This window comes from Thermobia domestica, chromosome 7 (genome assembly GCF_964235325.1).
Source record: "Thermobia domestica chromosome 7, izTheDome1.hap1.1, whole genome shotgun sequence".
In the NCBI taxonomy this organism is placed as follows: domain Eukaryota; kingdom Metazoa; phylum Arthropoda; class Insecta; order Zygentoma; family Lepismatidae; genus Thermobia; species Thermobia domestica.
This window is the reverse complement of record NC_137460.1, coordinates 244,335,713-244,363,491: the sequence shown is the minus strand read 5'-3', so window position 1 is coordinate 244,363,491 and position 27,779 is coordinate 244,335,713.

Below are 27,779 nucleotides of genomic sequence, written 5' to 3'. Positions count from 1 at the left end.
AATTCACCATTGAACACTCCAGACAATCCAAAACCGAGCAGCAAGGGCTATTACGGGTCACTCACCAGACACACCTATAGCCCAAATCCGAGAAGACCTGGATCTACCACTTCTCAGTGAAACAAGGGACATACTATCCAGACGATTCTAGCAAGCAGTAGAACAGCACAGCCAGCTAGTGACAAACATAGGCACTGGAGACCCACGACGACGAGTCCACAGAATGCCGCGCCCGCCGTAAAACAACAACAAAACAAGAGAGCCTGCGACAGTTGCGGTTTTCCAACGACAATACGAGTGAAATCAAAAGTCAATAAAAACAATTCGAAAAAATGTGAAGGCAAGGGCACATGCCCGGAACTTCACTCACTCAAAACCGCCACTACAAATGAAACGAAACGAAATCACAAGTTGTGTGCTGCAATAGTAAGTGCTCAAGTGTTGCGTGGATTAATTTGCTTCTTCCTTTTGGGAGGAAATTCGTTGGTGCATGGATAAAAGACGCATTTTGAGAGATCGGGAAATTGCTAGTGCACTTTTCGAAGAAGTTGATACAGACAATTTTGATGCAGTTGAAGAAGAATTTGTGGACAGTGAACCTGATCAATTAGAAGTAGACGAAGTTGAGGATGATGTTATTGATTGTGACGATAGTGATTTCGATCCCGATTTTAATCTTAACGAGTGTGTTTCTTAATCCGACTCCGAAGAAGATAGCTTTTCAAAACAAACTCCCAAAAAGAGAAAAGCCGATTCACTCTGAGTGAAACATCCTTTAAAACAAAGACGTAGATAAAAAAAACGAAGAATTAAAAAGTTTAGCCTGGAAACCTAATTTTCAAAATTCACTTCATCTTCTTCTGAAGAAACCAGTTATCAAAGGAAGAAAACATGGAATGTGGTCAACTGTTGAACCTCGAAATAAATCGAGAGTATCTCCGAAAAATATAGTACGTAACATTCCTGGTCCTATAGCAGATGCAAGAAAAATAACTTCTGAAATGGACTGCTGCTCTTTGTTGATAGATGACGAGCTGCTTAGGAAAATTGAACTGTACACAAATCTGGAAATGTCACATCAAAGAACAGCTTATACTCGAAACCCAGGCTGGGTAAATGATCTTAGTGTTGAAGAACTCAAGGCGTATATTGGTATTCTGTTCGTTTCAGGAGCTAGACAAGACAACCACATGCCAACTAAGGTCTCATGGGGAATACTTGGTTCGCAAGTGTACCTAAGTGTGATGTCTCATGAAAGATTTGTATTTATTTCAAACTGCCTTTCAAATAAAACAGAGAGCTGAAAGACAAACTAAATGTCCAATTACCCACATACGCTGGGTGTGGGAGACATTTATTTCTCATTGTAAGAAACACTATCAACCATCGTGTGAAGTGACCATTGATGATTAACTCCTAGCATTCCGAAGAAATTTCAGATTTAGAATGTATATACCAAGCAAGCCTGACAAATACGGTATTAGGATAGTTCTTATGGTCGATTCTAACTCGTTTTACCTCGTAAGCGGAATTCCTTATATCGGGAAGGAAGCACCAAATGGTAACAAAGGACTGGCTGAATATTTTGTGGAGGAACTATCACAGCCAATTCATGGATCTAATAGTAACAACAGATAACTGATTTACCAGCTTCCCCTTGATGACAAAGATGTATTAACGATTCTTAAAATCCAATAAAACAGACGGATACGAAATACTCAGTATCCTGGCTAGTGTAGCCACTTTGTTAAAACGCAACTCTTAACGTAAAAAGAAAATGAAGAAAAAACATCTCAGGCAAATCCTGAATTCGATCGCCACCTTATAGCAGTACTTATTATGCACAGTTACTTAAAAAGGACCAAAATATCAGAACAGGTTTATAAATTTTTGAACGGGTAGAAGAAAAGGACCAAAAAATTTAAGTTTTCCAATACTAATTAAGAATTATTTTATTCCAACAAAATAACGCGCAACTGACTCAGATATAAGAGGTAACATTTGGGTCCTTGCTTAAGCAGTAAACCAGCAATAAGATTCCGTATATATTCCTATTATTAGAACCTCTATAGGTATCACTGTTCATATTTCTATCGATATATTTATATTAATATATGTATTGATTTAACAACCTAGTTTATTCAAAATCATAATCTCAAGTTAGAATAAAAATTTTATTATTTCAGGTGGGTTTATTATTACAAGACGGAAACAAGTTTGAAAACAAACTTTATGTCAACATTCTGTGCGATAGAATTTCATTAACCCATTTGAACCCGTTGTTCCAAAATTGGAACATTTTTTACTTTACTTTTATTTTTCATATAACGTGAATAAAGGTAACAATTTTTGCATGGACCTCTTCATTTGGTACCAATGGTTTAGCAAATGACGTATCTTTGTCTTGAATTGGCGCGAACGATGTGTGCTGTCGATATTAGTTGCGTTGAATAAGAACAAATGATGGTATCCCAAAGGAGGTAAGTAAATTTTATGTTCGTTTATGAATTTTCTACCTATATAATAATCTTTGGGTAGGAGAAGTATTAAGTTTTCAGTGCATGTGAAATGCAACAATTGATTATGATTGTTATAATTAAAGTGTGGATATAATTTTGAATGTTCCAATATTGGAACAACGGGCTCGAACGGGTACATGAAGTTTGCATTTTGTTTGTTCCATTATTGGAACAACGGGCGTAAATGTACCCATAAAACTATATAATATGGTAATTTTATTGGATGCATTAGTAATTGTTTCGTACATTTTATGAGTGTATTTTTATTTGGTGCTACTTGTGCCGCTTTTGAGGGCATTTTGGGCTTGCATTCGGAATTTATTGGTCTCATGGAGGAGGGGAAATTTATACACAAAAATTGATTTAATTGTTACACCCACGCGGCACGCTTTTCATTTGAGTTGAGTTGATTGTGAATTTAACGATCTTTCAGCAGCGAGGCTATATGAGACGTGACCTACTCATTAAAGTGGAATCCAAACCACATGAACGCTCGCCGGGGATCGAAGCCGGTCTCCCATGCCAAAGGCGTGTACGCTAACCGCTTAGCCACGAATGAGCTCTTTTTCAGTTGAGAGACGACAGCCAAATAGAGTTGCAGGTGTCTTCATCGCTCATTCACTGGATCGTACATTTATTTACCTATATGTAAGAGTTGTTAGGAATGCCTGATTACATTTTGTAACATTTATTATTGAGTTCACTTTACTGCAGTGGGATAAAAACAGTAAATTTTGCACATAGGTAAAGGCATAGTATATAGTTAGTTATATTTTATTGGTACTGTAGGGGAACAGGCCCTGGCCGCCTTCCCTTCAGTTTCTTCCTCAGTGTTATCATTATGTTGATTGCTCCAGTGTAAAATGGCTTCTGAGCTGTGTCTGGTAGCTTGCAAATAAATAAATATTTTATGTTGTTTTGTATTTTAAATGTGTATTTCACAAATTCATCTGGATTTTATTTATTTCAAGAAATACTGTTCTACTTCAGATTGAGTGCAAGCGGTCCCGAGTTCGATTCCCGGTGCGTGCTATCGGTCGAAAAAGTGTAAGAAGTATTTTAGACCAGCCATCCTGAATGAGGATTTCCTGGGTTTTCCTCGTTCACACCAAGCAAATGCCGGGGTGGTACCTAATATATATGTCCCAGGTCGCTTCCTTCCTTCCCCTACACTTGCTTCCTTCCCTTTCCCTGAAGAGTGTTCTCGCCGAGGGACGTCATCCATCAAACGTGACGGGCTAACATGGCCACAGATGCCGAAAGCCCAGAAATCTAAATCCTCCCTCCCTATTTCAGATTGACTGTTGACGAAATTATCAATATACTTGCTAACGGAGAAGATATTCTTGCTGCAGATATAGTCATTACATCACCAGAAAATGAAGAGTTCTCGGAAGAAGATGAAGCAAATATAGAGAGGCTATCTAGAAATCAGTTGCTCGCTAAGGGAGGAGCTTCTTTTACAGTAACGCAAAGCGGCCAGCTGAGAAATTAATTTATAGGTAAGAGTTTGTTGGATGATGAAGCTCCGAAACCTAGTACATCTAGTGAAAGTCAGCCTTCTGCAAAATAACATAAGAAATATAATCCCAACGACGTGCAATTCTTGAGAGACCTATTTTGAACCAATTGCGACCGGTCAACAAACGAGCAATAAATGAAGTGGGATATGGCAAAGAATTACATTTCATAGTAAAATCAGAAAGACAATCAAGATCTGGATAGTAAATATAACAAATCATGGAAGTGCTTCATTTACTTCTATCAGTAGTAAGAATGTGATGCATTGGAAAATAAGCATAATGTAAAAAATCTGTGATTATGTGAATATGCATAATATTAACGTGTTCCAATATTTGTATACTTTGTATCTAATGAATATTGCAAATTATTGTAAAATTTGTATCCCAAAACTTTAACAAAATAATACTTTAGCCTGGCTAAATTGAAATATTTTCTTGCAGAAACCTGTACCCTTTCAGGCCCGTTGTTCCAAAAATGGAACATTACCAAATTAGGGGTCCATGACATTTTCGTGAACCATAATGTATTTAAATATGTTCTTTACATTTATTTTTACCAATCTGACAGGAACCAAGGTTAAATTCGACAAAAAATAATTTGGGTTTAAATGGGTTAATATCACAATTTTCTGTACTATCCAATTTGATTAGTAATTTACTACAACTGTAATTCATAACAGTTCAATAAAGTTGTATATTTATTCACCACTAAATACAACTTTTTTTTTTATCATGTTAGAAAAGGAAATAGAAAAAGAAGGTGTAATATATTTCTTAGATATCAAAGTAATGAGAACAGAGGAAGGAAATTTTATAACATTGTGGTTCTGAAAAGAATGTCCAGCAGGAGTTCACTGGAATAAAAGAAGTTATGTTGATGAAGGAACAAAACGAAATTTCATTAGGAATATGGAAGAGAGGATCAGAATGATAAATATGAAGGAAGATCAAAAGGAGAAAGATATAGAAAGACTATGGGAACAGCTGAAAGAGAATGGTTACATTGAAAAGGACAAGAAAAAGAGCAGGAAGAGAAGGAAGAAAAGTGAGAAAGAAGAGGATAAGAAGAAAGGATGGCATGGTATTGAAAGTTCAGGGATGATATCAAAGAAGATAAGAAGAATTCTTGAGAGAGAAGGTATTAAGACGTACAGGAAAGGAGGAATGAAGATAATAGATATCATAAAGAAAAAGATGAGAACGTCAGCGGAATTATGTAAAAAAGGAGTGATATATGAAGTACCGTGTGGGGTGTGTGATAAGGTGTATGTAGGGGAAAGCAAGAAGAGGATGCAACAACGTTTAAAACAACATAAAGATGATGGAAGATTGAAGATGGACACTAATGCCGTTTACAAGCACGTCCACAACACAGGCCACGAAGTAAACTGGGAAGGAGCGAAAATATTGGAATATGAAGGGAGACAACTGGTTAGAAAGTGAAAAGAAGCGAAGAGGATAAAAGAAGTTTACGATAAAGCTATGCACAAAATTGAGGGGGGTGATCCTGGCTCCCCACCACGTTGTACAAACGATTTAATAGATTATTCGTTTGTACCGGATTGTAGCGTAGTTTGTTTCGTTTGTACCGTCCTGGATTATGAAAAATTAACGAAACAAAATGGGCGCTCAGGTCAAGCAGGCCCTCAGATCACGACTTAATACATCGGGTACAGATAACTTTTGTATGTCATATGAAAGCAGTTGGTTGGTATTGCAATCTATTAAAATTAGTTTTAGTTTAACCATAATTGATTATGAGAAATTAAGAAAACAAAATTGGGGGCTGTGTGAACATGTCCCCGCACAACATTCTCGAAATGATTTAATCGACTCATTCGGATTGTACCGTAGTTTGTTTCGTTTGTACCGTCCTGGATTATGAAAAATTGACGAAACAAAGGCGTGCCCATGACAAGCAAGCCCTCAAATCATGACTTAATACACCGGATACACATAATTTTAGTATGTCATATGAAAGTACTTGGTAAGTACTGTATTGTACCAAATGGAATTAAGTTTAACCATAAGAAGTTATGAAAAATTAAGAAAACAAATTCTGGGGGCTGCGTGAACTTGGCTGAGTACGAGCTGACCCGGAGAATTTCTTTACAATTTACAACGATATATTCTTATTATAATCAATCTGTTATAATCAATCTGTACCTATTTTGTCAATACTGATCAGAGGCGCAATAAAACATATAGCCTATATATAGTTAAAAGAAAAAAAACATTATTATTGACATGACATGTTGTCATGGTAAAGATTATTATCTACATGATACACGAAATGGATGGCTGTTGATCTATAGTGTATGTATAAACAGAATAAAAATAGACGTTAGTTGGTACGTATAATGTTATGACTTATTGATCTGAAGTTGATATGTTTATTAAAATAACCTGGTGATTTAAATATATATAAACGAATTAGGGCTAAAGTGATTTTTTTTATTCGCTTTATCTGGTGCCGTAGAACCGGGAGTCTACCTCAGAGTTCTGAATATAAGTAAGGACGAGGTATATTTGCAAACATATATCCTTTTTATGAATTTCACCGTTTTAAGAAGCGGAAAGAAAATACAAAGGATTGACGTAATGGATGCACCGAGTACTTTAGTAGAAAACACACCTGAATATGGCCAGGCTAATCTTGTTAGTACGATTAGCCAACTGCTAACTGATAAGCTTGAACAAATACAAAAATCGAACGATGAAAAGATGGAACAGATGCAAAAATTACGGCAGCAAGAGCAAGGTCTTGTGGAATTACTAAAATGGAACTCCAGAGCCAAAAAATAACTGAATCCAAGAAAATACTGTTGAACGCAGTAAAACTAATAAATGAGGCAAGCAGTGGAGCAATGGAAATAATAAGAAGCCAGGCTATAAGCAATCTCAGACTGATAGAAAAAGCAGCCAAGAATATAAAGGATCCAAACCCGGTTGCAAGCACAATGATTACTCTCTCGAAGAAATACCCTATCACTGTTGAACTCGATAAGGCCAAGGAATTCAAGATCCCGCCAGATCTAATGTACAAAGGAGGAGAGACAAAAGAATCTGAAGACAATCACCACCATGGAAGAGTTTTAGCAAGGAAAGAAACAGTGGATTGGTGGGTAGAACACTCTCCGATCCCCAATAGTGAAACTATCAAGACGATAGAGATAATTTTCAAATCTCACAAAGAAAAGGTAGATCAATACTACAAGATGAAGTGGGAGCACTCTCTGATAAAATTAGGAAAACCAAATTTAGAAAGAAGATACATAAGGACCAACAGAATAAACTTAGATATCCCCAGGAGCATAAGAGAGAGTTTAGTCCTTCATCATTTGGTCCCTTCTCAAACAATACTTTATGAAAGTGTTCCTTCACACATGAAAAAAGAAGTTGAAAAACAGTTCAACGAAGTCACAACTCCACAAATGGGCTTGATGAGACAATCTAGATTGATTCTAAACGCCCTTGATTCTAAATACAAGTGTCTTCCTATCATCACTGATTTTCCTGAGGAGGTGGCATACATGAAACATTCTCTAATGGGTGACAATTGGAGAATCCTACTTGCTTACCGTGATGGATATATTTTCCCGTTATGTTGTGGCCTACCCTTTGAGAAAAGCGACGTCTTCAGCCATTATATACCGTATATTGAATATATACATACCCCATTGTGGACCGGTAGAACATATTCTATGCGACAACGGTTCACAGTTTCGTAGCGACTCATTTATAAGGTCAATGACTAATGCGGGTATAAAGGTTCATTTTGTTACCCCATATCATCCTAGCAGTTCCGTGGTAGAGAATGTTCATCGCCATTTTGGGACACTTTTCAGACATTTGTGTAAAGACAAACATTCTGATTGGATAAAATATGTTACTCAAATTACCTATTTTTTAAATTATTCTATCTCTGATTCGCTCGGTGTGGCTCCGGCAAATATACATAACGGAACCGATACAATATACTCTATTGAACATCATTTTGACATAAAATTAAGAGATTCGGAGGATTTGGAACCCTCACATTTGATAAGTATGGTTCGAACTCGTCGATCTCAGAAATTTCAACGACGCAATGAAAAGGTGAAACAAGAACAGGAAAATAAATATCAGATTGGAATTGGCGACGGTATTTCTGAAGCTCCATCCACAGAGCAATGCTAGCTTAAAGCGTATTTACAAGTTTTGTGATGTCTATGCCGGCCCTTACCTATGCGTTAAGGAAATTAATCCTAAAGTGTTTGAATTGATTGATGCTAAAACAGGCAAATCTATAGGATTTCGCAATATTGATGAACTGAAGGTATGGCAACCTTCGGAAATCATGAGAAACAAATGGCTAAAGCTAGTTAAAACTTTAGTCAACCCTGATGTGTTAACTAAATTAAACTTGGATAATAATCCTTAATCTATTCTCTTGGATGTTACGAGTTGTGTTATGAGTACTTCATTTCGACTTTATATTTATGCAACATGTTATGATGTGATTAATTTATTTTATCTTTGTACTAACTTTGAGTGTTATGTTTATCTTTATTTTACCTTACGTGTTGAAAAGAGATTTGATTGTGTTAAATTGAAATTCATGACATTGATCTCAAATTGAAGCTTCTAAATGTAATTATTGCGTTCTGATCTTGTTGTCATTTTGATATGATGACGATCTTAATTATAAATAACGTTATTTGTATATGAATGTTATCGCTCGATGTAAAAAGGAACAATTAACTAGTAACTCTGCGTAGGTCATCAGTTAGTTATAATTTTGAATAGACCCATAAACAATATTTTTAATGAATCGACGTTTTTCTGATATATGATTTGTAATAAAATAAAATGTTGTTATGAATGAATTAATATATATGGAGAAAGAAGAGAAGTGAAAACTACTTATATTGATGTAATAATAATTAATGCGAGGGGTATTCAAAAAGTGAATGTTTTGAAAATATCCGGGGTTCTTTCCTCCACTGTAATACTGTTACGGAATTCCTGTTCTGGGCGACATTTTATACAACGATATATTCTTATTATAATCAATCTGTACCTATTTTGTCAATACTGATCAGAGGCGCAATAATCAAACATATAGCCTATATATAGTTAAAAGAAAAAAAACAACATTATTATTGACATGACATGTTGTCATGGTAAAGATTATTATCTACATGATACACGAAATGGATGGCTGTTGATCTATAGTGTATGTATAAACAGAATAAAAATAGACGTTAGTTGGTACGTATAATGTTATGACTTATTGATCTGAAGTTGATATGTTTATTAAAATAACCTGGTGATTTAAATATATATAAACGAATTAGGGCTAAAGTGTTTTTTTTATTCGCTTTAAATTCGAATGAAAATGGGACCAAATATTTGTACCAGTTATGTACTAATTTGTACCACAAAAAATCGAATTAGCACCCCCACCAATACTTAGAATTTTGAATTGTTGATTGCGGTCCAAACTGTCACGTATAAGTTATTTTTCTTTCGAATAGTAATCATAACGGTATCAAAAATTTGTGGCCAATATTTACAAATTTGTAGTACCAAAATTATAATATGTACAACCACCAATTTCGAGAAATTTGGATTTAGGTTGGCTGATTAGATTGACCCGCACAACTCCTTTTCTTTCCAATCCGAATCAAAATGGCACCATATATTGTACTCCATACTTACCAATTTGTACCAATAAATTAGAACTTGTACTTCCACCAAAAAAAAAAAAAAAAATCCAGGAAATTTGAGTTTTCGTTGGCGGGCCAAACTGAATCGCACATTTTATTTTTCTTTCAAATTCGAATCACAAAGATTGTAACAAATTTCCTCAAAGGACGAATTCTGACCCGGTCAGTGAGTCTAGAGGAACAAAATTCTCAAATGCCCACTACACAATTATTATTTAATACTCTCGGGTATAGTTTTACTAATACCAATAAAGGTGAAATGCGAATGTGGGGGGAATTCTGGTCCAATATCTTACTTCATATACGTTGTTTAAATTGCTCATTAAAATACTGACTTCCATATACATAATGAAATTTAAATTCCTTCCTACAACTAATGTTTCTCAACCTAATAAAGTGACTTGGGGTTATATAATACAGACAGAAATAAAATTTTATGAATGTAAAGGTACCTTCTTTATGATAGAGAGTCTTTTCAATTAAGTACAAGCCATATACACAATTTCCCAAATATATATATAAATTTAGGGAATAAGTAATGTTCTTGCAAATCAAAACTATTTCAGTTATTCTTCTGAAATTGACTTCAACTAGTACAATATGAATCCACCACATACGATGATATAATTCTAACGCATTTTACGCTCGTTATTTGAAACAACTATGATTTAGCATTACACCAATTGAGAAAATTAAATACATTATTACAAAGTAAGTCTATAACTTACCTGATATATGATACAGGATAATTTATGAACAGCAATTCTTCGTTATATAGGACTCCACATTTCTGCCTTGGTGCTTATTAAAATAGTATAACAGGTTCACGAAGTGGGAGATAAATACCATACTTATCTCGTAGATTGTAGAATATGAATATAAACCAAACAGTTCCGAATAATCGACTTAATTTATAAATTTCACTTGATCACCCAAACGAACAGTCCACTCGTGGAAAATTCAATCCGATCAATAGTTCGTCAAAGTGGAAATATGGATTAATTAACCAATCGATTAAAGAAGGTAACTCCACGGAAAATCCCTTATAATATTGCACTATATAAGACTGTATAGTTATACAGTAGCGAACCATAAAGTTTTATTAGTCTCGAGAATCACTGCCACGACACAATTTTGCTTTCATGACTTATAAAACTTTATGGTTCGCTACCGTATAACTATACAGTCTTATCAGACCATTCCGGAAAAGGTGTTGGCAGTTCCCAATTTCACACTTGTATCTTCTCTGCTAAGTCGTAGCTTTTATTTAGTACTTGATTGCTTGTGGTAAAAGGATTGACTTATATGAACGTGTACCTTGCGTTTGGATAGATAAGATACTCTCTGGGTATATTATTTATACAAAACTGTAGATTATGGGATACAAAACTGGGTATAATATGTATACAAAAAAAAAAAAAAAAAGTTCCGATATGCGAGTAGTTGCGCCTGGAGTCACGTAATAAGCATAAACAGAAACAAGACAGAAGGGATAGTTCTTGTCTTCGTGAATGTTGAAGGCCTGGTTATTAACTACTTGTGTTTTAAATTAGCCGGAATATAAAGGTTGTACACTTCGATTGATAAGTTACGTCAGCGCCACCGCATTTGGGATTGTTTGAAAGAACAAGTCATGGTATTTAATGGTCACACTGCTTGTCTTAAAAGGTAGGATTGTTGTTTATATCACGTTCTGTGAAGAATTATGAAGGACAAGCAAGAAGCCGTCTGCTTGTGTGTGTGTGTGTGTTAGGTGTTGACTGCCTTACAATATCTCGATCTCTTTGTATCAGAGTTTTTGGACATGTTTTGAAAAAAACAAACAAGGGAAGATAGAAAAGGATATGATTAATAGAATTATCTTGCAAGGTGGATGATACGAAAGATATTAAGAAACAATAATTTTCTATAGTCAATGTTTATTACGTCATTTTATATATTCGCTTATTATTGATCAAGTGGTTGAGCGAACTTAATGAAAAGCAGTTTTCTTTTTCTTTTATAAAGGTTCACACTTGAAACTAATGACATTTGTTGTGTTTTTAGTGTATATCTTTACTAGTTTAGTAGAAATTACCATGAAAAGCAACTCTTCTACATATTTTGTATATCCTGGTCAGCTTTGCTTGGGGAACTTTAGAAACGGAGACCATGGTATATTTATAAGGTCTCCTAGTGAAACACTCATTAGTGATTTTTTGCAGTTTTCATTGTCTGAATTGTCCTTGCCGGACCTGGGTATAGGCAACCAATTGTGGATTTCCGGTCGAGATCAGCTCCCGGGTTTTAATCCCCGCGGGACTCAACAAGCTTGGGTTTCAAATGATGCAGTGAATATGAAATTTGAATTAGCTCATCCACTACAGTCGACAGTAGATCATAATAAGGAGGTACTGGGTTCAGGCCCGCCTGTTGGCTGTAACGAGAACAAGTTGAATAATAAGCAAGATCTGCATTTTGAACATACCAGTCTGTACCTCTAGTTAGAAATAATACGAATCCTTTTCTTAGTGACATAGGTGTACAGATGGGAGTACGAGATAATGTTATACAAACTTGTGAATGGGCACAACCAATACCTCATGTTATGCGTGAGAAAAATCCATTTTGTCATGATGTGGGTATTCAAGCAGAACTAAGTGATAATTTGATAAAGTTGAAGAAGCTTGTATGCCCTGTTTAGATGCAGAGACTGTTCTCAAACAGCCAGACATTTCTTTGAATAACCCGAAGCTACAATATAATTCACGAGAAAATAGGTTATTAAAAGTAGGTAAGCCCTTTATTACAGACTTAAGCAAACTTGCAGTAGGGATTGCTACGAATAACTTGACTGGTTTAAATATAAATATTCAATTTGCAGATGGAAGTGACGATATCTTGACATTCACATTTTTGTTAAGCGTGTATAAGATATCTAATGAATCGATGAATGAATGGGGGTTAATGGGGACGTCAGCAACGAGGCTATATGTCCCGGTCACGATCAACAACGTTGCTCAGGACTGCAAGATTAAAAATGAATTACAAGCTAAAACGAAGACAGTGCAAAAAAACGAGAGGGCTGCTAAATGAATAATAAAAGGAAAAAAGCAAAAGTGGAAGATAAAAGAATAAGATAAAAAATAACAATATACAAAAACTTAAAGCACGTGACAATATAAAAATTTAGCAGCAATAAAACAATGCCAACAAACTAAAAACAGCTCAGAGAATGTAAGCAACGCCAATATTATGCATGAACTCAAGCACCCGGCCAACAACATCACTATCATCCCCCAAACCACGGGTAAGAACAGAAGGCAGTCCGTAACGTTCTCTGAGATCTGAGTATTCAGGACATTCCACAAGAATGTGCTGAATACTCAGGGGGACTGTACACTAGGGTGTATCGAAAAAAAAACTTTTTTTCGAAATCCGGTTACGGCTAGTGCGGATTTTTGGCCAAATGGCATCAATAAAACGTATAAAAAATCTCAACTCGATCAGACAACTCCTTCTGCTGCCGAGTAGAGCCCAAATATTAGAAAAATCAACAAAAGATTCACTTTTCAACTGATTTTCCAAAAAATATTTTTTAAATATTTCCTATATTTTTCGGTCTTTTAAATTATTGAAATAGCATTGGAAAGGAGAAATAAATACATAAAACAAATTTATTACGGTTATTTCTGTACACCACAAGCATAAAAACCTAGTTAATTATTTGTAAAAATGCACTGATTTTCTGGCATATCATACAATTAAATTTTAATACAAAATTATTGAAGTCTCTTGAATAACGAGGAAAACACTTTAGTGCTAAATTCTAAGAGCAGTAATAGTATAAATAATTTGCTTCCAATGCCGTATGCATCTGCTTATCACACTAGATCACCTGCCGCCCACCTCTCCCCGAACGCCTCTTCTCTTGTACTTCTGAAAGGATCGGTCTTATCAGTCGCCAGTAGTCAACCAGCTGTGTCGAACGTGATTGTCGCTGCTTGGGTTATTTATCAGTGCTGTAGGAAATTTTAACTAAATAATTTGTTTTCGTGTGGAGTGCAGTATGTAGAAGTGAAAACAGTGTTTCAGTTGTGTTAAGTACTTTTTATTAGGAAGAGAGTGACAGATACGCTGACGTTATGGCATGGACAAGTTTGTTACGGTCTGACGTTAGGAATAGCATTATTGAGACTCCCAAGGAATTGGGTAACACACAGCTACCAACCGTTGAAATGTATTGAGACAATACCTATGGGAGCGAGAAGAAAAAATGAGAATTTCGGGATCCCGGAAATAGCCTTCAACAAAGGATTTATCTTCTATCGTCGCCAGGAAGGTTGTAGAAAATTGAGATTATGCCTCAATCTTGTGGTTCTTTGATCTAGAAGAAAAGGCGCCTCTAGCACTGACACTTTTCTTCCTTTTTCGGAGTTGCAGTCAAGAGGATCGGAACACTTACAAAAGGCTATATCAAATGAAATATTTTTGGCAGACTGTTGAAAATCAGCAATTCGTTTCGCAGAAGTTTGGAAACCGGACTTTGCTGAGTTTTGCAAGTCACGGACAATATTGTGGTACTTCAATATCATTGCAACAATCCTTCTGACACTGAAAATTGCTTCGCCTCTGATTGAGGCGTAATCTCAATTATCTACAATCTTCCTGGCGACGATAGAAGATAAATCCTTTGTTGAAGACTATTTCCGGGATCCCGAAATTCTCATTTTTTCTTCTCGCTCCCATAGGTATTGTCTCAATACATTTCAACGGTTGGTAGCTGTGTTCTACCAAATTCTTTGGGTGTCCCAATAATGCTATTCCTAACGTCAGACCGTAACAAACTTGTCGATGCCATAAAGTCAGCGTATCTGTCACTCTCTTCCTAATAAAAAGTACTTAACACAACTGAAATACTGTTTTCACTTCTACATACTGCACTCCACACGAAAACAAATTATTTAGTTAAAATTTCCTACAGCACTGATAAATAACCCAAGCAGCGACAATCACATTCGACACAGCTGGTTGACTACTGGCGACTGATAAGACCGATCCTTTCAGCTGGGCAAGTACAAGAGAAGAAGCGTTCGGGGAGAGGTGGGCGGCAGGTGATCTAGTGTGATAAGCAGATGCATACGGCATTGGGAGCAAATTATTTATACTATTACTGCTCTTAGAATTTAGCACTAAAGTGTTTTCCTCGTTATTCAAGAGACTTCAATAATTTTATATTAAAAGTTAATTGTACGATACGCCAGAAAATCAGTGCATTTTTACAAATAATTAACTAGGTTTTTATGCTTGTGGTGTACAAAAATAACCGTAATAAATTTGTTTTATGTATTTATTTCTCCTTTCCAATGCTATTTCAATAATTTAAAAGACCGAAAAATATAGGAAATATTTAAAAAATATTTTTTGGAAAATCAGTTGAAAAGTGAATCTTTTGTTGATTTTTCTAATATTTGGGCTCTACTCGGCAGCAGAAGGAGTTGTCTGATCGAGTTGAGATTTTTTATACGTTTTATTGATGCCATTTGGCCAAAAATCCGCACTAGCCGTAACCGGATTTCGAAAAAAAAGTTTTTTTCGATACACCCTACTATACACTCTTCACAATATAAATGGTTCAGCCTCCGCAGCAAGTAACTGTCCGTCAGATGAGTGTGTCCGATACGCAAACGCGCCAGGAGCACTTCATCTTGACGACGAGCAGACGAGGACGTACGCCACTCGCCTAGGAGTGGCTTGACTTAATGTAATTTATTCTCAATGCCCTGGTCTCAATCGGCTTGCCAGTGAGAGCGCAGCAAGATGTGAAAATAGGAACGAAGATCGGAGCAAGGATGGCTATGCTCCAATCCAACCCCATACAAGGCGGCGTTCTTGGCAGCTGTGTCAGCAAGTTCGTTTCCCCGGATGCTGACATGACCCGGCACCCAGCAGACAATCACGACACAACTGTTGCTGCACTTCATGGCATCTGAGAAGAATGTCCTGCACGAGAGAGTGAATACTGAAGGCATTCTGTACACTCAGAACCACGCTCTAAGCAGGGAAGGCTATGCTCCAGTGCAACCCCGGCCAAGGCGGCGTTCTTGGCAGCTGTGTCAGCACGTTTGTTTCCCCGGATGCCAACATGACCCGGCACCCAGCAGACAACGACGACACAACCCTGTTGCTGCAATTGATGGCATCTCACAAGAATGTCCGCACGAGAGAGCTCATACTGAAGACATTCTGAATACTCAAAACCACGCTCTGGGAGTCGGTGCAAACAAGCACACGACGTAAGGTAATGGTGAGAGCATGGTCCAAGGCAAGCTTAACTGCAGTGAATTCAGCAGTGAACACGGAACACAGGCGATGCAAATTGAATTCTGAGCTGCCCTCGTCGGTGACAAAGGCACAGCCTACAGAATCACCATCCTTAGAACCGTACGTAAAGAACACATTAAAATCGGGGTACTGATCTAACAGTGCGGCCAACTCTTGCTGATACACCTGGGGATTGCATGATCAGATTTTAACTTGTTTAGAATATACACATGATTGGGTGCTGATATTATACAGGGTGTTTGAAAATGTCATTAGCTCTATTGGGAAAAAATAATATTTGATCAATACGTATATTGTATTCAGGAACCTAATAAGTCTTTGATAGACTACGTAAATAAAGTGATGGACAGTTATTGTTTAACACATGGGAGATAAGAGGATCATAGAGTGAAGGACATTATGCTGAGAGGATTGAACCACAAGTACGTTTTGAAATTTTTAGACACTCAGTTCCGGAGAATTTATCTATACTAGTGAGTGAACTCCAAGTATATGCGTTACACCGCAGAAATGTTGATATGTACACTACTGCAGTCAAAAATACTAGTCAAAAGACTCGATTAGTGTCAAGTATTTCTCGTAAATTCTCAGGTGGAGGGCCTTGGTTCGATTCCGGTTGTGTGTATGTATCAAACCATGTTACAAATACATCCTCCAATAAGGCACAGAGGAGTCCAAATGGTTTAAGTCGACAAAACAAACTTAAAATATATGCACAATAGGACTTTTGTCGTTAGGGAACCGGGATCGGATCCCAGTTTAAAAGGTTCTCAGGTTCAAACTCGGCTTATGCGAAATGACCTTAGTCAGGTGCCTTCTAAATGTGACAACACTTTATCTTCAGGATCTGAAGAACTTAAATCTTTAGTTGCAGCTTTTGTTAAAGTGTATATTTTGGGACAAGATATTATTGGTGCTATTGATTCCTGAACAAGTTGTTCATTAATTAATTTGGAATGTTTCAAGTTGTGGAACAAATCACTCAAAAAAGCAGTAGAAGTTAAAACTGATAATTTTTCTGGAGTTGATGTTGGAAATATTAAAATACAGTTGTCTTAGTCACTCAACCTTCCGTTACGGTTCAAACACAGAGTCTACCATTTAAATTTGTATTTAGTGCCTGACTTAAAACTAATTTTCATTATTGGTTCACTTAAAATATTTGCAGGTTCAGATAGATATTACGAATAATTTTATGTGTCTTGGCCTGGAAAAGGTAAAGTGGCCGTTGTATTATAATAATCCCACATTAATAGATTCCTATTGGGATTCAAGGTCGCAAAAGGGGAGAGAGTCATCAAGTGGACCCTGTTATTCTCAAGATTCAGTTGCCATATCAAATCTCTTCTAGAGTGATGGAGTTATTTCCGATCAAGAAAGGATTCTTCAACCAGTTGCTGATGCTGGGTTGGTTTCTTCTCAAAAGGAGAATATTCACGGTACCACACCTTCTGCCCTGACCAATGGTTTTCGTGCATCTACGTCCAAGGAAACAGCTGGGCCTGAGTATCTCATAGCAGATGGATGTTCTCAAATGCCTACATACAATGTTGCCAGTGGCTTGTAGGAAATTTCCAAGAGATTGGGTCGACGGAAGAAAAGAAAGATGTATATTTCATCTAATCACAGAACATCAGTTGTTGGAATTTGTCGAGATGACCATCCTGAAGAAATGGTACAGCCAGCATCCTGTCTTAGAAAGATGGTTCATCGAATTACGTTGGATATTCCTAGTTAATCGCCCAATATGCTGAGAGACTCGGAGTACTCTTCTAAAATATTGACTGGGGAGAGTAATCATTTAAGAGTGGCGTCTTCTGGTATCCAACCTGACGAGTTTCCCCATTGTTGCCAGGATTTTAGATAGAGGAAGAAAACATAAATGGAGAAGGCAAAGAAAATATCATAATAGTATCGATGAGGCGGTGCTAGTATCAGAGGTTATTGTCCAGACATACCATCAGGCTTCCAGTGTTGCCACCTCTCCAAGAATATTAAGTAGTGGTCAACTTGAGGAGCAACCTAAAAATGTTGGTATTTCAGTGAATTTTACCGAACAGATAAACTCTGACTACAACTTTTCGGAATGTAAGGTTCAGTCACTCCCTGCAGATAAGAGTGTTGCAACTAGTCATAATTAACATAATAAACTAAACCAGAAAGTTCATCGAAGAGATACAGTACTACATAAAAAATTTCCTCACGGTTTCCTTTATCCTGACAGTTCGCGAATAAAAAGCATGGACTTGCCATCACCTAGTAACAGTGTTGCCACCGTATCTATCTCTATAAAAATAATCGTGAAGATAATGAACTTAATGGTCATAGAACTCAAATGGAATCTGCGAACCTAGGTAACCCTGTGAATCATCCTTTACCGATGAGTGTTAGTGAATTATCCCCTTGTTACAGTGTTGCCATTGGTGATGAAATTGCAAATAATAGATAAAACTATCTTATTACAAATAAATATGTCACTTCGAGGAATTCTTAGGACATTCCAATGTTTTCTGAAAGTTTATGTGGACTTTGTGTATATTCGCAATTGCAGGAGACTGGGATTGCCACTTCTCATAATAAATTAAAAGCATCTCATATATGCAAGGTAAAACAAAGCCAAGATTTCAATTCATTACCAAACCACAACAGATCTAACCCTCTTAAAAACAGGTACTGCATAATGGGTACGTGTAATGTTGCCAATTCTCGTGTTTTTTCCAAAAATGATTGTAAGGAAAATAATGGTGTTGCTTTTCAATCTTTGGACACGAACCCAAACTTCATAGTTCCAGACAAACATGTTCAAGTTAAGTTTGAGCTCACGATTATCCAGTGTTGCCAACTCTATTAAAAACATTGACGATACATTATCTGGTGCTAATCATTCCGGTTTAAAACCTTTAACGGCAAGTGTAATGAATGAGGGTCTAAATAAACTCCAACCAAAAATAGTTGTTCGCAACGGTTCAGTGTTGCCAATTCATAATCATCATTGGGAAATAGTGCATCAAATGAACTCGGTTGTTACAGTAATACCTCATATGAATAAGGATTTCCCTAGGTCAAAATCATCTGGTCATGATGAACTATCGGAAACTAGCAGTGGTGCTAACTGCAAAATATTTTTCTCCCAATACTACAAAACGTGTTTGTAAGACTGGTGATGAATTACATGTCAAGTGTCGCCCTAAATTACACTATATCAGTGGTTTGAATTTAATCAACCACCGAATAATTATCAATCTTGTAATTTAAGTACCTTGGATGATTCATCGGATAAGTTTCGGAATATGGAAAATAAGTTTAATAGTTGTATAAATAAGTCTGGGGAGTTTTGAAGACCACAATTGAAAGCTAAAGTGTTTGAATCGGAGAAATCTGTGGAAGGGTGTCTCAGCATAGAGGTGGATGATGATACAAGTGTACAGGGACAATCAGATTATGGATTTCAATGCAATACTGGAATAGATGTAGCCAAGGCACAGAGTCTTCACTACATCCCTCATCCAGTGGATCCTACCCTTGCAAGATGTGAAGTAGCTAATGATGTTGTAGTCAAGCCGATGTTATACCATATGGTTCAAAAGGATCTTGAGCGACGATCTCTGGCCGTGGAACCTCTGTTCTTGGAACAAGATCTCGGGTTGCATGAATGAATGAATGAATGAATGATTGGAGGGTTAATGGGGACGTCAGCAACGAGGCTATATGTCCCCGTCACGACTAACACGGTTGCTCTGGACTAAAAATGTAAACAGAAAAAGGGTAAAATACTAGAGCACAATAAACAAAAGTGCTGCTAAATAAAAGGAGAAAATGAAAAAGAGAAAATAAAAGAATAATCTAAAACAGATAACAATAACAATATAGAGAAAAACAATAAAAGCTAAAAGAAATTAAAAATTTAGCAGCAATAAAAAGCGACGACACATTAAAACAGCTCAGAGAACGTGAGCAACCCCACAAGCTGTAACAAAGTCAAGTACCCGGCAAACGATATCACATGAATCCCCCAAGGCGCGGGTAAGAACAGAAGGCAATCCGAAACGTTCTCTGAGAGCTGACTATTCAGGACATTCAACAAGAATATGCTGAATACTCAGCGAGACAATACACTCCTCACAGTACGGACGGTTCAATCTTTGCAACAAGTAGCCATGCGTCAGATGAGTGTGTCCGATAAGCACCAGCGCCAGGAGCACTTCATCTCAGGATGACACGAGGACGTACGCCATGACTGCATGTAACTTATTCTCAAAAGCCTTGTCCCAATCTGCTTGCCAGTGAGAATGAATGAATGAATGAATGGGGGGTTAGTGGGGACGTCAGCAACGAGGCTATATGTCCCCGTCACGATGAACAACGTTGCTCAGGACTGCAAGATTAAAAATGAATTACACGTTAAAACGAAGACAGTGCAAAGGAACGAGAGTGCTGCTAAATGAATAATAAATGGAAAAAAGCAAAAGTGTAAGATAAAAGAATAAATAAGATAAAAAGATAACAATAACAATATACAAAAATAAACTTAAAACAAGTGACAAAATATAAAAATTTAGCAGCAATAAAACAAGGACAACAGACTAAAAACAGCTCAGAGAACGTGAGCAACGCCAATAACATGCACAAACTCAAGTACCCGGCAAACAACATCACTATCATCCCCCAAAGCACGGGTGAGAACAGAAGGCAGTCCATAACGTTCTCTGAGATCTGAGTATTCAGGACATTCCACAAGAATGTGCTGAATACTCAGGGGAACTATACACTCTTCACAATACGGACGGTTCAACCTCCGTAGCAAGTAACTATGCGTCAGATGAGAGTGTCCGATACGCAAACGCGCCAGAAGCACTTCATCTCGACGACGAGCGGACGAGGACGTACGCCACTCACCTAGGAGTGGTTTGACGGTATGCAATTTATTCTCAATGGCCTGGTCCCAATCGGCTTGCCAGTGAGAGCGCATCAAGATGTGAAAATAGGAACGAAGATCGGAGCAAGGAAGGCTATGCTCCAGTGCAACCCCGGCCAAGGCGGCGTTCTTGGCGGCTGTATCAGCAAGTTCGTTTCCCCGGATGCCGACATGACCCGGCACCCAGCAGACAACGACGACACAACCCTGTTGCTGCAATTGATGGCATCTCAGAAGAATGTCCTGCACGAGAGAGTGCATACTAAAGGCATTCTGTATACTCAGAACCACGCTCTGAGAATCGGTGCAAACAAGCACACGACGTAATGAAAGCGTGAGAGCATGGTCCAAGGCAAGCTTAAGTGCAGTCAATTCGGCATTGAACACGGAACACAGGCGATGCAAATTGAATTCTGAGCTGCCCTCGTCGGTGACAAAGGCACAGCCTACAGAATCCCCATCCTTAGAACCGTCCGTATAGAACACACTAAAATCGGGGTACTGATCTAACAGTGCGGCAAACTCTTGCTGGTACACCTGGGAACTAGTTTGCTGTTTCGAATGCAGAGACAATCGTAAATCATGCCGAGGTAGACGAAGCAGCCAAGGTGGAATAGCACAAAAGCGAACCAACGAAAGAGAGGGCCACACGAAATCGTCGGCAAGAAGGCTCTCGCACGCACGGATGTACCATGGACGTGTAGAGCGAGGACGTGCAGCATAGCGCTCGTATATCCGACCAACACGGAGACATGGTCTACACGGGTGGTCTGGAATACAACGCACATGCGCAGAATAATTAAGGAGTAGTCTACTGCGACGATATACTAACGAAGGTTCATTGGCTTCAGCATACAGGCTGGTGACGGAACTTGTTCGGTAGGCGCCAGTAGCAAGACGAATACCCAGGTGATGCACTGTGTCAAGTTGTCGTAACAGAGAAGCACGAGCAGAACTATAAACAATACAGCCATAGTCTAACTTGGACCGAATTAGACTACGGTACAAACGAAGTAAAACAGTACGATCAGCACCCCACGTGCGGTGGGAAAGGACACGAAGGAGATTCAGAGCTCGAAGACAAGAATATTTAAGATTCCGCACATGTGGTGCCCACGACAAGCGACGGTCAAACACCAGACCCAAGAAACGGACTGTATCAACGAATGACAAACGGGTGCCATCGAGGTACAAGTCCGGGTCAACAACACACGTACGCTGCCGGCAGAAGTGAACACAGTGGGATTTCTCGGTGGAAAAGCGAAATCCAGTCTCATTCGACCAGCGAAGGACACGATTGAGAGTCAGTTGAAGCTGTCGAGTAATGCCGCGAAGGTGGCGGGAGCGACAGAAAATGACAAGATCGTCAACATAAAGCAGACCAGACACAGGAGCCTGGATCTGCGAAAGAACGCTGTTGACGGCGACAGCAAACAACGTGACACTAAGAACACTGCCTTGTGGAACACCATTTTCTTGTACAAAGCGCTCTGAGAGAGTAGAGCCCACACGCACTCTAAAGTGTCGCTCGTGAAGAAAATTCGAAATAAAGTGGGCCATATGCCCACGAAGACCCCAGTCATATAATTGTTTTAGGATTCCGTAACGCCATGTGGTGTCATACCCCTTCTCTAAGTCGAAAAAGATAGCTACAAGATGTTCGCCGTGGAGAAAGGCGTCTTGAATTTCACCCTCGAGATAAGCAAGATTGTCTGTAGTGGATCGGAAACGACGGAATCCACTTTGATACTTGCTCAGAAGTGAATTGGATTCCAAATACCACACCAGGCGCTTGTTGACCATGCGTTCAAACAGCTTACAGACGCAGCTCGTGAGAGCAATGGGTCTGTAGCTCGTGGGGCTAGTTGCAACTTTGCCTGGCTTCAACATAGGAAGAACGAGAGCCTCACGCCAAGCCGGTGGAAAAAACTCCTCGACCCAGAGGCGATTATACAGTTGCAAAAGAGCAAGCTGTGTATCGCGGGGGAGGTTGCGCAACATCTCGTAGGTTATACGATCAAGCCCTGGAGCAGTATTGGATGATTCACGAAGAGCAGAATCAAATTCAACGAGGGTGAAAGGAGCATTGTAGTCTTCGCAGTGGGCGGTACGGAAGTTTAACGGGTTCCGCTCTAAACGCGCCCTAATGGGAACGAATGCTGGAGGATAATGATCAGACTTAGAGATAGATGCAAAATACTGGCCCAAATTGTGTGCTATCTCCGAAGGGTGAATAACTAAGACACCATTCTCAGACAAAGCAGGAACATCAACAGTAGGAGTATTACCATTAAGAGAGCGGACCCGACGCCACACAGTGGACATCGCTGTGCGACTATTGATGGACGAAACGTAATTCATCCAGCTTTGGCGCTTCGAAAGCTTGATGAGACGTCGAGTTCGAGCACGTAGAATGCGGAAACGCTGCAGATTGTCGTCAGTTGGATGACGATTAAAAATGGCAAGAGCGTGCCGACGAGCCAGGATAGCCTCACGGATTTCCGCAGACCACCAGGGAACACGCCGGCGGGAAATGTCGCCACCGCATTGTGGAATGGAACTATGAGCAGCATCAAGAACAGTCTGCTCAAAAGCCTCTGCCACGACAGCTACAGGGAGATCATCACGACAATGAAACTCATTGAGCTCACGGAATTTACGCCAGTCAGCACGCTTCAAATTGAAGCGGCGGAGAGGTAAAGGAGGAGGAACAGGGAGACCTTCAAGAAACAACGGGAAGTGATCACTGCCACAAAGGTCGGGATGCACTCGCCATGTCAATGAGGTCAAGAGACCAGCACTGCACATGGAGAGGTCGATACAAGAATATGTGCCATGGGCAGTGGAAAAATGAGTAGGACTGCCATCATTAAGGATAAGCAAGCCACTCTCCTCAAGAAATTCCGTTACCTGACGGCCACGACCGTCAGTGCGGACAGAGCCCCACAGGCGATGATAGGCATTAAGGTCTCCGACAAGCAAGACTGGCGGCTCGAGCTGATGGAAGAGCTCAAGCAGATCAGCGGTGCTAAAGGCTTCTGAGTGAGGAACGTAAATTGAACAAATTGTAAGCGGACGAGAGAAGGATACTCGTACTGCGACGGCTTGCAGGCGCGATACAAGGTGAATCTGCCGAGAATGAAGAGAATCTTAAACACATACTGCCACGCCGCCAGCAGCGTGGGCAGCATCTGGCTTATCACATCGATACATAGTAAACCCAGAAAGAACGAAGGACTGGGTAGGCTTAAAATGGGTTTCCTGCAAGCAGATAAGCACAGGCGAGTGGTCAGTGACCTGTTGAATCAATTCCTCACGGTGAGTAGAGAAGCCATTCAGGTTCCACTGAAGAAGCGCCATAGTAGATGAGATTAACGTTTGAGGCGAACTTTCCCACGAGGGCCCATTACAGTCCACTCCGAGTCCATCAGTTTATCTTCCACCATGTCAGATTTCAAAGAAACTCCAGGTGGCTTACGAACTGGAGTAGATTTTGGTCTCTTGGGAGAGAGAACCGTATCGTTGAGCCGGCGTATATGCTGGCTAAGCTTAAGGCCAGCGATGTAAGGTGAGCGGCGAAGTCCGGGAGTACGCCGAAGACCACCACTAACAGACACACGTGGGGTCTTGGGGACTTCGCTAGTTTTTGGAACTGGAGTCTTCGGAAGTGCGCTCGTGGTTGCAACTGGATTCTTAAAAAGGTCGCTCGCACGTGCAACTGGGGTCTTGCGCTCACAAGTAGGCTGTGGTGCCAAGTCGGTTTGGGTGGAAACGTCGACAGTCTGAGTGGCCACAGATTTCCGAGAACTAGCGGCAACAGTCGCAAAGGGAACAGAAAGCGAGGAAGGAAGGCTTTCTTTCAAACGACGTTTCGCATCGGCGGCAGAAATCTTCTCGACAACCATGAGTTCTCGGATACGCTTCTCACGCTGAAAGGCTGGACAATCCCGACACCTAGCAGAATGCTCACCTTTGCAGTTGACACAGAAGGGCTTGGTCGACGTACAGGGATCCGCACCATGACTAGCCTGGCCACAATTGGCACAAAGAGCAGCACTCGCATTACATGAGATGCTGGTGTGCCCAAAATGTTGACATTTATAACAGCGTAACGGACTAGGTATATAAGGACGAACTTTGAGACGATAGAAACCAGCCTTAACGTAATCAGGAATCGTTGGCAAACTAAAAGTAAGAATCAGTGACTGGGTAGCTACGAGTTCACCTGACTTCTTACTTTTGATGCGAGCTACGTCTACCACGTGTTGGTCAGCTAACTCCGACTTTATCTCCTCCTCGGTGGCATTAAGGAGATCCCAACACGAGATCACCCCTCGAGAAACGTTCAGTAGACGATGGGGTTCTACGGACACGTTCACTGGGCCAATAGCAGTTAACTTCATCAGCTTCGCAGTTTGCCGCTCGTCGACGGTTTCCACCAGTAAGGTGCCATTCCGCAATTTCTTAATATCTTTAACCTGTCCGGCGTTATAAGTTATAACTTTATTAATGACAAAAGGTGACAAGCCCTTTAAAGCACTCGGACGGTTATCGGAAGCATCGGCACCATCAGTTACTTTATCTTTAATTACAAGGTATCGGACCACGGGTGTCGCGATACTTGTCTTTTCCACATTCTCTCTGACGGGATGTTCTATCTCGCTCTCGGTAAGTTTGGGCTTTTTAGTAGAGGGCGAGCCCGGACCCGTTTTATTTGTTTTTGTACCCATAAATGAAGGATTTTTTGAAACAGTTACAAAAGAAAAAAGGGTGTGAGGTCACACCGGGGCGTTAATAGGGGAACTAACGCTACCCCCTGGCAATCCCTTCAGCACGCCCAACACCTTAGGATCAGCGTGGGGCCGACGCGGTCAAGGGGAATGGAAGTGCAAGAAAACCATTCCCGTCGACAAAAACGCGTGGCCCCGGAAAAAAAAGAAGTGAAACAAAACGAAAGAAACCTGTCCAACAAAAAGATAGACCCCCGCCAGCCCAGGAAGAACAAAACAAAACAAAAAGGTGCGGATTTTTTTTATTTTTAATTTTGTTGTTTTTTATATGATTTTTAGTTTTGCGATTTTTTTGTTTTTCTTTAAATATATTTTCAAAGACTAAACACGCCAGACAACACAAACACTGGACGCACACAACAGTAGGCCGGGTGGGTGCACGTCCTCCCCAAGTGGAGGAAGACGTCCACTAGACCTGCCTCTTCCCAACTCCCACCAACCACCCGCGAGTCCGGTAGTGGTATTAGCGGCTGGGAGGGCGTGCAATGATATGAAGATGAGGGGTGATAGATGAATGAATGAATGATGAAGCCGCCCTCTCAGCTCCACCCCCTCCCCGACGATGACGGTCCGCTACTTGGAGGGGGTGCTTGCCAGTGAGAGCGCAACAAAGAATAGAAATGACGCTGAAGATCGGAGCAGGGAAGGTATGCTCCAGTGTAACCCCGGCCAAGGCGGCGTTCTTGGCAGCTGTGTCAGCACGTTCGTTTCCCCCGATGCCGACGTGACCCGGCACCCAGCAGACAACGACGACACAACCCTGTTGCTGCAATTCATGGCATCTCACAAGAATGTCCTGCACGACAGAGTTCATACTGAAGACATTCTGTAGACTCAAAATCACACTCTGAGAATCGGTGGAAATAAGCACATGACGGAGGGAAAGCGTGAGAGCGTGGTGTAAGGCAAGCTTAACTGCAGTCAATTCAGCAGTGAACACGGAACACAGGCGATGCAAATGGAATTCAGAGCTGCCCCCGTCGGTGACAAAGGCACAGCCTACAGAATCCTCATTCTTAGAACCGCCCGTATAGAACACATTAAAATCGGGGTACTGATCTAACAGTGCGGTAAACTCTTGCTGATACACGTGGGAACTAGTAGCCTGTTTCGAATGCAGAGACAAACGTAAATTATGGCGAGGTAGACGAAGCAGCCATGGGGGAACTGCACAAAAGTGAACCAATGAAAGAGAGGGCCACACGAAATCGTCGCCAAGGAAACTTTCACACGCACGAATGTACCATGGACGTGTAGAGCGAGGACGCGCAGCATAGACCACGGAGACATGGTCTACACGGGTGGTCTGGAATACAACGCACATGCGCAGAATAATTAAGAAGTAGTCTACTGCGACGATATGATAACGAAGTTTCATTGGCCTCAGCATACAGGCTGGCGACGGGACTAGTTCGGTAGGCGCCAGTAGCAATACGAATACCCAGGTGATGCACTGTGTCAAGTTGTCGTAACAGAGAAGCACGAGCAGAACCACAGAATACAACCATAGTCTAATTTGGACCGAATTAGACTACGGTACAAACGAAGCAGAACAGTACGATCAGCATTCCATGTGCGGTGGGAAAGGACACGAAGGAGATTCAGAGCTCGAAGACAAGAGTATTTAAAATTCCGTATATGTGGTGCCCACGATAATCGACGGTCAAAGACCAGACACAAGAAACGGACTGTATCAACGAACGACAAACGGATGCCATTGAGTCACAAGTCCGGGTCAACAATGCAAATACGCTGCCGGCAGAAGTGAACACATTGGGATTTCTCGGTGGAAAAGCGAAATCCAGTCTCATTCGACCAGCGAACAAGACGATTGAGAGTCAGTTGAAGCTGTCGAGTAACGGCGGGAGCGACAGAAAATCACAAGGTCGTCAACATAAAGCAAACTATACACAGGAGTCTGGATCTCCGAAAGAACGCTGTTGACGGCGACAGCAAACAACGTGACAGTAAGTACACTTCCTTGTGGAACATCATTT